This window comes from Choloepus didactylus, chromosome 2 (genome assembly GCF_015220235.1).
Source record: "Choloepus didactylus isolate mChoDid1 chromosome 2, mChoDid1.pri, whole genome shotgun sequence".
Taxonomy (NCBI): domain Eukaryota; kingdom Metazoa; phylum Chordata; class Mammalia; order Pilosa; family Megalonychidae; genus Choloepus; species Choloepus didactylus.
The window spans coordinates 55,161,111-55,175,392 of NC_051308.1; positions in this window are offsets into that span (position 1 = coordinate 55,161,111).

Genomic DNA, 14,282 nt, shown 5'->3' on the forward strand with positions numbered 1-14,282 from the left:
TAGCCTCTCCTTTGCAGCTACCATCTTCCCAAGGGCAAAACTCATGGTAGAGGGCTCAACCCATCAAACCACCAGTCCCCTATGTTTGTGGTCATGTTAGTAACCCTCGAGGTGGGGTAGGCCAATACCCCTGCATTCTCCACAGGCTCCTCAAGGGGGCTCTACATATTTTTTTTCCTTGTTTTTTTTTTTTAACCTTTTCCCTTTTTAAAATCAACTGTATGAAAAAAAATTTTTTTTAATTAAAAAAAAAACATACAATAAAAGAACATTTCAAAGAGACCATAACAAGGGAGTAAGAAAAAGACAACTAACCTAAGATAACTGCTTTACTTCCAACATGTTCCTACTTTACCCCAAGAAAGTAACCTAATATAGCAACATTTCTGTGAACTTGTTCCTACTGTATCCATCAGAAATTAACAGACCATAGTCATTCCTGGGCATCCCCAGAAAGTTAAATAGCTTATCTGTTCTTCTTGGATTATTGTTCCCCCTTCCTTAATTGCTCTCTATTGCTAGTTCCCCTACATTCTACATTATAAACCATTTGTTTTACATTTTTCAAAGTTCACATTAGTGGTAGCATATAATATTTCTCTTTTTGTGCCTGGCTTATTTCACTCAGCTTTATGTCCTCAAGGTTCATCCATGTTGTCATATGTTTCACGAGATCATTTCTTCTTACTGCCGTGTAGTATTCCATCGTGTGTATATACCACATTTTATTTATCCACTCATCTGTTGAAGGACATTTGGGTTGTTTCCATCTCTTGGCAATTGTGAATAATGCTGCTATGAACATTGGCGTGCAGATATCTGTTCATGTCACTGCTTTCCGATCTTCGGGTATGTACCGAGAAGTGCAATCGCTGGATCGAATGGTAGCTCTATATCTAGTTTTCTAAGGAACTGCCAGACTGACTTCCAGAGTGGCTGAACCATTATACAGTCCCACCAACAATGAATAAGAGTTCCAATTTCTCCACATCCCCTCCAGCATTTGTAGTTTCCTGTTTGTTTAATGGCAGCCATTCTAATCGGTGTTAGATGGTATCTCATTGTGGTCTTAATTTGCATGTCTCTAATAGCTAGTGAAGCTGAACATTTTTTCATGTGTTTCTTGGCCATTTGTATTTCCTCTTCAGAGAACTGTCTTTTCATATCTTTTGCCCATTTTATAATTGGGCTGTCTGTACTATTGTCATTGAGTTGTAGAATTTCTTCATATATGCAAGATATCAGTCTTTTGTCAGATACATGGTTTCCAAAAATTTTTTCCCATTGAGTTGGCTGCCTCTTTACCTTTTTGAGAAATTCCTTTGAGGTGCAGAAACTTCTAAGCTTAAGGAGTGCCCATTTATCTATTTTTTCTTTTGTCGCTTGTGCTTTGGGTGTAAAGTCTAGGAAGTGGCCGCCTAATACAAGGTCTTTCCTACATTATCTTCTAGGAGTTTTATGGTACTTTCTTTTATATTGAGATCTGTGGTCCATTTTGAGTTAATTTTTGTGTAGGGGGTAAGGTAGGGGTCCTCTTTCATTCTTTTGGATATGGATATCCAACTCTCCCAGCCCCATTTGTTGAAAAGACCATTATGACTCAGTTCAGTGACTTTGGGGGCCTTATCAAAGATCAGTCAGCCATAGATCTGGGGGTCTATCTCCAAATTCTCAATTCGATTCCATTGATGTATATGTCTATCTTTGTGCCAGTACCATGCTGTTTTGACTACTGTGGCTTTATAATAAGCTTCAAAGTCAGAGAGTGTAAGTCCTCCCACTTCATTTTTCTTTTTTAGAGTGTCTTTAGCAATTCGAGGCATCTTTCCTGTCCAAATAAATTTGATAACTAGCTTTTCCAAGTCTGCAAAGTAGGTTGTTGGAATTTTGATTGGGATTGCATTGAATCTGTAGATGAGTTTGGGTAGAATTGACATCTTAATGACATTTAGCCTTCCTATCCATGAACATGGAATATTTTTCCATCTTTTAAGGTCCCCTTCTATTTCTTTTAGTAGAGTTATGTAGTTTTCTATGTATAGGTCTTTTACATCTTTGGTTAAGTTTATTCCTAGGTACTTGATTTTTTTAGTTGCTATTGAAAATGGTATCCTTTTCTTGAGTGTCTCTTCAGTTTGTTCATTTCTAGCATATAGAAACATTACTGACTTATGTGCATTAATCTTGTATCCCGCTACTGTGCTAAATTTGTTTATTAGCTCTAGTAGCTGTATCGTCGATTTCTCAGGGTTTTCCAGATATAAGATCATATCATCTGCAGACAATGACAGTTTTACTTCTTTTCCAGTTTGGATGCCTTTTATTTCTTTGTCTTGCCGGATTGCCCTGGCTAGCACTTCCAGCACAATGTTGAATAACAGTGGTGACAGTGGGCATCCTTGTCTTGTTCCTGATCTTAGAGGGAAGGGTTTCAGTCTCTCACCATTGAGTACTATGCTGGCTGTGGGTTTTTCATATATGCTCTTTAACATATTGAGGAAGTTTCCTTCAATTCCTACCTTTTGAAGTGTTTTTATCAAAAACGGATATTGGATTTTGTCAAATGCTTTTTCAGCATCTATTGAGATGATCATTTGATTTTTCCCTTTCGAATTTTTAATGTGTTGTAATACATTGATTGATTTTCTTATGTTGAACCATCCTTGCATGCCTGGAATGAACCCCACTTGGTCATGGTGTATGATTTTTTTAATGTGTCTTTGGATTCGATTTGCAAGTATTTTGTTGAGGATTTTTGCATCTGTATTCATTAGGGAGATTGGCAGGTAGTTTTCCTTTTTTGTAGCATCTTTGCCTGGTTTTGGTATTAGATTGATGTTAGCTTCATAAAATGAGTTAGGTAGTGTTCCATTTTCTTCAATGTTTTGAAAGAGTTTGAGTAAGATTGGTGTCAGTTCTTTCTGGAAAGTTTGGTAGAATTCCCCTGTGAAGCCGTCTGGCCCTGGGCATTTATTTGTGGGAAGATTTTTGAAGACTGATTGGATCTCTTTGCTTGTGATGGGTTGATTGAGGTCTTCTGTTTCTTCTCTGGTCAGTCTAGGTTGTTCATATGTTTCCAGGAAATTGTCCATTTCCTCTACATTATCCAGTTTGTTGCCATACAGTTGTTCATAGTATCCTCTTATAAAATTTTTTTTAATTTCTTCAGGATCTGCAGTTATGTCACCTTTTTCATTCCTTGTTTTGTTTATATGGGTCTTCTCTCTTTTTGATTTTGTCAGTCTAGCTAGGGGCTTGTCAATCTTGTTGATATTCTCAAAGAACCAACTTTTGGTGATATTTATCCTCTCTTGTTTTTTTGTTCTCTATGTCATTTATTTCTGCTTTAATCCTTGTTATTTCTTTTCTTCTACTTGGTTTAGGATTGGTTTGCTGTTCATTTTCTAGCTTCTTCAGTTGATCCATTAGTTCTTTGATTTTGGCTGTTTCTTCCTTTTTAATATATGCGTTTAGTGCTATAAATTTCCCCCTCAGTACTGCTTTTGCTGCATCCCATAGGTTTTGGTATGTTGTGTTCTCATTTTCATTCGTCTCTATATATTTAGCAATTTCTCTTGCTATTTCTTCTTTAACCCACTGATTGTTTAGGAGTGTGTTGTTCAACCTCCAGGTATTTGTGAATTTTCTAAGTCTCTGATGGTTATTGACTTCTAATTGTATTCCATTGTGGTCAGAGAATGTGCTTTGAATAATTTCAATCTTTTTAAATTTATTGAGGCTTGTTTTATGTCCCAGCATATGATCTATTCTGGAGAAAGTTCCATGAGCACTAGAAAAGTATGTGTATCCTGGTGATTTGGGATGTAATGTTCTGTACATGTCTGTTAAATCTAATTCATTTATCAGATTGTTTAGATTTTCAGTTTCCTTATTGGTCTTCTGTCTGGTTGATCTATTTATAGGAGAGAGTGATGTGTTGAAGTCTCCCACAATTATTGTGGAAACATCAATTGCTTCCTTTAGTTTTGCCAGTGTTTCTCTCATGTATTTTGTGGCACCTTGATTGGGTGCATAGACATTTATGATTGTTATTTCTTCTTGTTGAATTGCCCCTTTTATTAGTACGTGGTGGCCTTCTTTGTCTCTCAAAACATCCCTGCATTTAAAGTCTATTTTATCTGAGATTAATATTGCTACACCTGCTTTCTTTTGGCTGTAGCTTGCATGAAATATTTTTTTCCATCCTTTCACTTTCAATTTCTTTGTGTCCCTGTGTCTAAGATGAGTCTCTTGTATGCAACATATTGATGGTTCATTTTTTTTATCCATGCTGCGAATCTATATCTTTTAATTGGGGAGTTTAATCCGTTTACGTTCAACGTTATAACCGTGAAGGCATTTCTTGAATCAGCCATCTTATCCTTTGGTTTATGTTTGTCATATATATTTTTCCCCTCTATCTATTAATATCCTTTATTGTACCCATACCAAATCTCTTTAATACTGAACCTTTCTCCAAGTCTCTCTGTCCTTTCTTTGTTTCTCTGTCTGTAGGGCTCCCTTTAGTATCTCCAGTAGGGCGGGTCTCTTGTTAGCAAATTCTCTCAGCATTTGTTTGTCTGTGAAAAATTTAAGCTCTCCCTCAAATTTGAAGGAGAGCTTTGCTGGATAAAGTATTCTTGGTTGGAAATTTTTCTCACTCAGAATTTTAAATATATCGTGCCACTGCCTTCTTGCCTCCATGGTGGCTGCTGAGTAGTCACTACTTAGTCTTATGCTGTTTCCTTTGTATGTGGTGAATTGCTTTACTCTTGCTGCTTTCAGAACTTGCTCCTTCTCTTCCGTGTTTGACAGCGTGATCAGAATATGTCTCGGAGTGGGTTTATTTGGATTTATTCTATTTGGAGTTCGCTGGGCATTTATGATTTGTGTATTTATGTTGTTTACAAGATTTGGGAAGTTTTCCCCAACAATTTCTTTGAATACTCTTCCTAGACCTTTACCCTTTTCTTCCCCTTCTGGAACACCAATGAGTCTTATATTTGGACGTTTCATATTATCTATCATATCCCTGAGGTCCATTTCGATTTTTTCAATTTTTTTCCCCATTCTTTCTTTTATGCTTTCATTTTCCATTCTGTCATCTTCCAGGTCACTGATTCGTTGTTCAACTTCCTCTAGTCTTGTACTATGAGTGTCCAGAATCTTTTTAATTTGGTCAACAGTTTCTTTAATTTCCATAAGATCATCTATTTTTTTATTTAGTCTTGCAATGCCTTCTTTAGGCTCTTCTAGGGTATTCTTGATATCCTTTGTATCCCATACTATGGTCTCATTGTTCATCTTTAGTTCTTTGAGTAGCTGCTCTAGGTGCTGTGTCTCTTCTGATCTTTTGGTTTGGGTGCTTGGGCTTGGGTTATCCATATCGTCTGGTTTTTTCATATGCTTTATAATTTTCTGTTGTTTTTGGCCTCTTGGCATTTGCTGAACTTGATAGGGTTCTTTTAGGATGTGTAGACCAATTGAAGTCCTTATCTCTAATTTATCAGATCTACAGCTTCGTGGAGTACACTTTCTCTAACCAGCAGGTGGCGTCCACAAGCCACCTGTTCTCCACAAGCCAGTTCTCCCCTGCTTTGCCTTTGTGGTGAGTGGGGGAGTGAGTCTTGTGGGGTCCAATTGGTGTACCAAGCTTGCGTGTGTAGTTGGTGTTGCCCGCCCTGTATATGGGGCGTGTTTCTGGGCGGTCAGGGAGGGGGGTGGCTCTAACAATCAAATCTCCCTGGTGATCCTGGAGTTTTAAAGCTGCTGCAATGTCTAATCCTTCAGTTCAGTCCTGCCACAGTTTGTCTCTGCCAGTGACCCACACGTCCTTGGTATTGGCGTATGGCTCCTGAGAGTTGCGAGTGGGTCCCTCTTCCAGGCCATGCACCCCCTGGTCCTCTGCTGAGGGGCGACTGTGCTATGTCACAGGTGAGTGCCGTCCCCCCAGGGCAGCTCTGGGCTGCTGGGCTGTGCAGGGAGGCTCCCAGTCTGCTGAAATGATGGCTGAATGGGGCTCCGTCAATTCACACTGCTCCACCCTCCCAACTCTGGGACAATCAGCTGAGGTTGCAGGGAAGGCTAATGTCCACGCCCAGTTTTGTGGTGTGTGCCTGTTATTTGAAGCACTTCTGTCACATTGGGTTGTCTGGGGCAGCTCTGGGCTATGGGACTGGCGATGGGCAGGAGTGTTTCCTGCCCACCAGGATGATGGCTGTGAGCGGACACCCCCCTTTTCTTGGGAAGTTGTGGTGTTTAGTGAATTTTCTCAGCCACTGGATTATTGCCTTTTGTCTCAGAGCTCTCTTATTTCTGCTCTTGTCTTGACCTACCCAAATTGCAAGTCTTTGAGGCTCTCTGTATGGGGCTTCTTAGAGTAATTGTTTTAGAAAAAGAAAAAAGGATTAAAAAAAAAAAAAAAAAGGGCCCTCCTCAGAGGTCTAATGGGTTATTGAAATGCTAAGAGACAAAGCAATTAGGGCCATTAAGGAAAGGTCCACAGGGCAGAGAGATCAGCTTTTCTTTGGGATTTGCATATGAGCCTCAGGGCCTGAGCTCTGCCCTTCCCCTTTCTATGTTCACCAGAACTCCAAAAATCCTCCGCTTTTATTTTGGAGTTTTTTGTGCTGTTTTTTTCTATGCTTGTCTCCTCTCTGCTGGGCTGGCTGCTCTCAGATTCTCTGGTGTCTGGTCTCAGTCTATCTATGGTTGGAGTTTGGATCAGTAGAATAAGCTTCCGATAAGGGCTGCCACTGCAGTTCTCCCTTCTCCTTCCCGGCGCTGACAGCCCCTCCTCCCACAGGACTGAGCCTGGCAGGGAGGGGTGTGGGTCCCCTGGCCACAAAAACTTACAGACTTCGCTGATCTCAGCAGTTCTACGTTTTCATGAGTGTTGTATGAAGTATGCCCAAAGTCAGATTGCTCTGTGGTGTCCAGTCCACGCAGTTCCTGGCTTTCTACCTACTTTCCTGGAGGAGTGACTAAAACATACAGCTCACCAGTCCGCCTTCTTGCCCCGCCTCCCCCAGTTATTTTTGAAAGCTGTGCTTAGCACTGAGGAGACAAAGATGAATAAAGTTCCTGCCCTGAAGGGGTTGTGGAGGAGTCAGAGAACACCACGTGGTAGCATATTTTTCATGGAGGCAGTAACAGGAGGCACCTCCAGATCTGAGGGGTCAGGGACAGCCTCCTAGAAGAGGCGATACCTCTGCTGAGTCTTCAAGGGCAAATGGAAGCTGGGTCTGCAAGGGATGGGGATTTTTTTCTCCCTTTCTCTGGCACCTTACTTGGGCCCTAAAAGGGCTCTGCCACCTGCTGGCCTGGCATGTCCTTCCCACCCCCACCCCCCACCCCCAGCTAGGAGTCATCCTGTAGCTGCTGGTGCCCCCTGGTGAGGGCAGAACAGACTGCGGAGAATCCTTCCCTATTGCTTCAGAATCCCCCAATTTGGGTTTCAGCCCCCCGAAGTAACCGTTGGAAAAAGGGGCCGGAGTAGCTGCAGATTCTATGAAGGATGGAACAGCACGTTAGAGGAAGTTGTTTAAAAGTTCAGCCCTAGTGTGATCCCTCCATTCCTTGTCCTTTTCTGCACTGCTCCCTCCCTTCCTCCCTACTCCCCTCCCCAAGAAAGGTGTTTACAAACTGACAGTGAGAGTGCCTTCATCCTCTCCAAGAGAAAACCAAGCCTCTGGGGTTGGGAGACAGCAGAGGATAGGTGCTTCCAGGCCCACAAAATATCCATGGATGGGACTGGGGTGTTTTTAAAAAGGCTTGGAACTTTAGGGACACCCTAAATGGTTCTTCCCATTATACTAATGGGAACTTAGGGACAGTACAGCTGCTGGAATCTGTGAGGGCAACTTGGGACTGGAGCTGGCACCTGCTGAGGACTTACCTCTTGGAGGTCTGTTTTGGGAAGACTGGAGATGTCTCGATGAGGAGTGAGGGAAATACAGAATGTCAGTATTAAACCCTAAATCCTGTTCCTGTCCCTGATGGTGCCTCAGAGGTGGCACAGGATCTGGAGTCAGATGACACCTGCTTCAAAGCTCAGATCAACTCTACAAGGTAGGTAGAGTCCTTCCATTTTGCAGATGAGAAGACTGAGGCTTGACAAAGAGGTTATATTATTTTTCCAAGAGCATGGGTAGTAAGTGAACCAAGAAGTGACTCCAAAACTTGTGACCATAGCACTGTGTTGCTTACAATGAAATAGCATGTGGGAAAGGTAAGAAAATCTGCAACTGTACTAGGTAAGGGGTTCTAAAGGCAAGAACTGGAAAGATGGAGTCTTTGCTTCCCAAGGAATGCGTATGAGGTTAGCAAGGAAAAGTTGGGAAGGATTCCCTAATGTGAAATGAGCACAGTATAGCCCTAAATTCATATTCCAGAAATGTTGCCTTCCAGCTTTTTCAATCCATTGGCTATTCCAAATCATTGTTTTAACATTTAACCTAGTTAATGTTAAATGTTAACATTAACATTATGTATGTGCCCAGGCAGGTGCTAGACTTGGGATTCTTGCCTGCCGGTGATTGCATGAGAGGGAGATGAGAATAAATATGTATTTGATGAGATAAAAGCCAGCCTTTGCTAACATTTACAGGGATCCCACCCGTGGTGGCTGCAGAGAGTCCAGGATGGACTGGGGGAGTCCTTTCTGGAAAATAAATCTCAAACCGAGCTTTGAAGAAGAGGAAGGCCCGCCAGGCAGAGGAGGATCAGGGGCTTTGAAACAAGAAAGACTTGGGTTCAAATCATGATTGTCATGTACTAGTTGTCTGTTGTTGGGTACATTGCTTAACCTCTCTGAGTCTCGGTTTCCTTATTTGTAAAATTGGCAAAATTAGGCCTCACTTATTATGAGGATAAGAGCTACCTGCTAAAATGAATTGCATATGCTAGGTGAGGAGCTGCATTATTGTTGCTGAAGAAGTAGGGTATTGTCAAGCCCCCCTCTCCCTTTTCTCCCCTCTTTCCCTCTCTCACATTTACACGCTCACTCAGGCTCACACTTCACAAACACACTCACATATACTTATCTCACACACCCCCATATACCCCTCACTCTTACAGACACACCTTACATGCACTCACATGTTTATACTCGCATAGTCACTTGTGCTTACACACACCTCACACTCACTCATACTTTCACACACACTTCACACTTACGTACCTCCACACTCTCATGCTCACATGCCTCAAATACACACATCTCACTCATTTTCATATTCACATACCACCACATACCTCATACCCTTATACACAAATGTTCACACACACATTTATGCTTCTACACACACTTATACTCAGAGCAGATGCCCCAAACTCAAAATCGTTTTAATTGGGAAGGTAAATTTGCTGCAACATTATCTGGTCCACCCCAACACAGGGTCATCTGTTGTTTTTGGATTGTTCATGCTGCAGCTCTTGCCCTCCAAATCCCTGTGGCACAGTGTGCTTTAATGACTAGAAGAACTTTTGCACCCTCATATCCTTATAAGCATGGAAGGCCAGGATTGGTCTGTTTTACAGATGAGGAAACTGAGAACCAAAGAAGTTCTGTGACTTCCACAAGTTATCAAGAGCTACTGGTCTCCATAAAAGGGGGAACCCAGTCTTTCTCACTTAGCTTCCTACACACAGCCCCTAGTTCATGCCTGGCTCAGAGCCAGCACTTGATAGGTGTTGAATGAATAAATGGGTGGTTAATTGAGGAGAAGAACTGGGAAAAGATCCTAGCACCACACAGCCAGTTCCTAGTTTAGCCACATGGACTCTCCTGGCTCCTGAGACAGCTTTTTTTTGGTTTGTTTGTTTTGTTTTTTTTCCATGCAAAAACTCCCAGCCACCTACATCCTCCTAAGGGGAAATGGTCAGCAGATGACTCAGGGGGTCAGTGAGGTGGGCTGGAGGCCCCTGAGTGTCTGAGGACTTAGTGGCTGAGGTGACACTTTAGTGTTGATGTGTTTCCTGAAAGTCCTAGGGGTGGGGTGGGGTGGGGTGGGGAATCTGTCCTCATCCCTTTTGCCTCGTGGGGCCCCTTCCTGCCTGCACCATGGAGCATAGGGGTGGATGAGGAGCTCCAGGCTTGCAGCCGGTGGCCTTCTGGCCTCTTTAGGCTCCAAGTGGGTCGGGCTGGGCTCCTCTGGAAGATGCGGTTGTGCCAGGAGGGCTAGTGAACCCTGAGGCCCCTCTGCTGTCCCCAGAAGGAGGCCCATCCTAAAGGACGAGAAGGGAGGACTTTGGACACCTTGCCTCCCATTCAACAGAAAATGAGCCTTGGTCCTAATCTCAGTTTTAGCAGTCACATTCTTAAATCAAACATCTATAAGGGAATAGTAAGTTACAAACCACCCCTTCCATGCTTTTTCCAACTCACAGCCCATGTCCCATCTGGGTTGGAGCCGCTTCCAACTTAGTCTTGGTCACCTCGGACCGGCCCCTCAGGAAGCCTCACAACCCCAGGTGTCAAGTGGCCTCCTCTCCTTCCCTCTTCTTTCCCTCACACCTCTGAGACTGACCTCCTCCTCTCCATTCCTACAGCACACCTGGGTTCCGATCCCCCTTGCCTCTTGGGAAGAACAACCTCTTCGTAGCCTCCCGACTCCCAGTTCCCCCACCCTCAGCCTTGCTCTCCTCCTAACTACCCACCACCTTGCTGATTAGAGTCCTCTGCCCTTTCAAAAATCTTTCTTTTCTACCATCTGACTATATCATTACTGAGCTTAAAATCCCCCCAGCTTCGCCTGGCCCTCCAGGTGATTCCCAGCTCCTGGCTTGGCTTTTGAGAGGTCCCACCTTTCCAGCGTCCCCTCCTTACCTCTGCCCTGAGTTCCCTGCAGAAGACAATTGGGGAGCAAGTAGCTCCCTGGACACATCCCTCTGTTCCTCACCTCCCCGTCCCGGCAGGGCAGGTTCCCTCCCCCTGGAAACCCCTCTCTTTTGCTACCTGGTGAACTTACTCTACCTCATCCCTCACACACATAAAATTTTTGAGGTCCTCACCTGGGACAGTGACATATCATTAACCCCCGCATGCCCAGAGCCTCACAGATTGCTAGGCACGCAGAAGGACGTCCCTAATGTGTGTAGTGAACAACTGGCTCAAATGAAAGTCAGAAATCAAAGAGCCAGAGACAGCACTAGCTTTGAGAGGAGCCCTTACGATTGCCCCCCTTTCCCTCTGAGCCAATCTGTGGCCTCTGGCTGATGTAAGGAAACAGGCATTATTTCAAATTCTCCTTCTTAGGGATTTGGTTCCCTCCCCACCTTGCTCGTGGGCACTCTCAGGAGTGATGGGTCAGAACTGGGCTTTTCATGAGCTGTGGGGCACAACTTGCTGTGTCATGCAGCCCCTCCTCACCAGATTGGGTTAGTGTCACTCAGTGCCAAGAGAAGTGCTGGCTCCCACCTTGCCTTACCAAGGGCCAGGAGCTGGTGACCCAGCTAAAGAATGTGCTTTGCTTGGGGTTTACATTCCAGGATCAGCTTGGGAGGCCAAGGGCTCAGGTTGCCAGCAAGAGCCAGGCACGGGCAGGGAGGCGGCACCGGGCAGACACCCCCTCCCTGGGCACAGCTCCTGCACCCTGCCTGGGCCTTTCTGGGCCCTCCGTGCTCAGGGCCGGGCAGCAGCCGCGGAGGCAGAGCCAGGAGGAAGACAACCACTCAGCAGCCCTCCACGAGAGCGGCAATTTAAATGGAGTACGAGGTGGTTGGGCCCATTGCTATAAACTCCCAGTTGCTGGGGTACATTTAACAGTTTACAAAGCACTTCTGGATTCAGGGTCTCCTTTGGCTAATTAGGAATCAAGGTCTAGACAGATTGAGCCACTTGTCCAAGCTCAAGCCACAGAGCTGGTTGTAGAACCCCTTCCTCTGACTTCCTTTCTGAGGCTTGTTGTAGCCACACTGGCTCATCCACATCAATAGTCTCTGTACCCCAGGATCTAATCCCAGACCCCAATTTCCCAGGGTCAGTGAAAGGATCAATAAAATAGTAGAGGCGAAAGTGTTGATCCTGTGAAGATGAGGGGAAGTATTTTTATTTATTTACACCCCAGCTTAGTCCATCCAAGGACTTAACAGCAATGACAGCAGAGTTGGAAAGTATCTGGGAGACTCCGTGGGGGGCTCACTGGAGGGATCCCACAAAACCATTTACCCTAGTTTGTAAGCATAGTGCCCCCTCACTTTCCCCGTGCCACAGGAGTGGAAGTTACACAACCTTGGAGATCAGGAGGACACAGCATGAGGGGCAGGGAAAGAGGAAGGTCTTTTTTTTGTAATTAGCAATTAGAGACCCAATAGAGACCTAAAACACTGGCTTGAAACCCTAGGCTTGAAAGCTATAGAATTATTCACATGCAACTCTCACCCTTTTTTTCTGGTGTTAAAAAAACCAGCACTGAGAGTAGTTAAAAGGCCCTCCACTTCTCCCCCAGGTCAGGCTTCTCCCTCCCTCCCCAGCACAGAGCTCCAGCCTTGGGCAATTTCAGTGTCCACTTCCCAGTTCTTAGCTTAGCTTCTGCCCTCGATCCCAGATCAGATCAGCTGTAGCCCAAGGAGTTTGATGAGTCCCTTTTTGTTGTAGCTTCCTCCCCTTGGGTCTCTGCCAGGATTCCGGGGAAGACCAGAAGCCAGCAAAACCCCTACCAGACTTATAGGAAATCGTTAATCTGACAGCATCACATCTCGTTTCATCCCACAGTAACACACAATAGTCATCAAATATACTTCAGGTAAGTAAACTATGGCGTGAGGAAGCTTAGTGAACTTGAGGCTCTGGGTTAATCAAGAACCCTCTCCTAAGCCGAAGTGCAGTGGCTAGGAGTGCTGTTTCTGGAGCCAGATCACCTGGAGTCCAATCCTGGCTCCACTCTTGCCAGCTCTGTGACAGTGCAGTTTCCTCATCCGGGCAATGGGGATAATCGTATAATATTACTTCACAGAGTTGTTGTGAGGATGGAATTCATCAGTATAGACAAGCTAAGGAACATATTGTGTTACCTGTATAAAAGAGAATGATACTCACAGAGTTGCTGACAGATGAGACAGTCACAGTTGATTCGTGGCAAAGCAGATCCTGGAGCCCATGTTGCCAGACTCCTGAGCCAAAAATACCATGCCAGCCTGGGTCAAGAGAGGGCTCAGGGCCTCTGAACGTCCTGCTTTGAGAGAATCGGTTACCAGGTGTGCAAGAGAGGGGGAATGACCAGGTTTCTAATTTGTCCCTGCTTAGATACTGCAGAGAACTTTCAGCAGAGTTAAAACTGATCTAAAATCCCTTTTTATAGGTGAAGAAACCTCTCTGAGAGGGGAAGTCCTTGGCCACAGCCTTGGTATGGGTTGGTGATAGAAGTGAAGCTGGGACCCAGGAGCCCTGACTCCTGTCCATCTGTCTGTGATCTCCTGCTGCTCCAGGCAGGAGACAGAACAGACTGGCTCTGGGGAAGAGCCAGCTTCTCCTTCAGTGGTGTCCCTTCCAGGCCTGGCCTGTGAATAACACTCACAATTTCCTTTTGTAATCGAGAGCTGGGGGACTATTGTCTGTGTTTTTGCAGCACAAAATGCTCCCCAAATCCTGATAAGACTTCCTAGAATTTAGATTGTAAGCAGCTCACTAGCTCCACCTTGTATCTCCAGAGCCCACTCAGGTGACACTGGGCAGTGCAATTGTTAGGGGCACAGGCCAAGATGTGGGGACTGGAGAGCGTTTGCCTCCCAGCTCTGCTAATTCCTAGGTGTGAGGTTTTGGACATAATGCTGTATGTAAGATGCTTGGAGCCAGTGCCAGGCTCAACAATATTATATACTATTATATCTATGATTTGCAGTTGCTCAGTATATATTTGTTGAATGAATGACTTGATAAACAGTTGGCTCAATGAAGGAACAAATTGTCTAAGCCATCCTGTCCTGATCACATCTTTTGGGTTTCCCATGTTAGGTATACTTTGATCAGAAGAGGGCAGCATTGAGTCAGGCATCCCGATTTGCCAACGCTTAACAGGATTTACACCCCTCCCTTGGATCCACACCTCCCAGTCTTGGAGGGCCAGTTCTAACACACGCAGGTTCCTATCCTGCAGTCCACTGAGAGGGGAAGGTCAGCACCCTAGGAGTGGTTGAGGGTTGTGGTTCACCCTCAGAGCTCTGGAAAAAGGGATTATAATGGTGGAGGTCTCAGGCTGGAAGTGGTGAGCTGAGTGCTAAGACAATTCCAAAGGAGATGTTCTAGGACTTCAGCTTGGCCCCCTATAGCTCATTAGATCCAG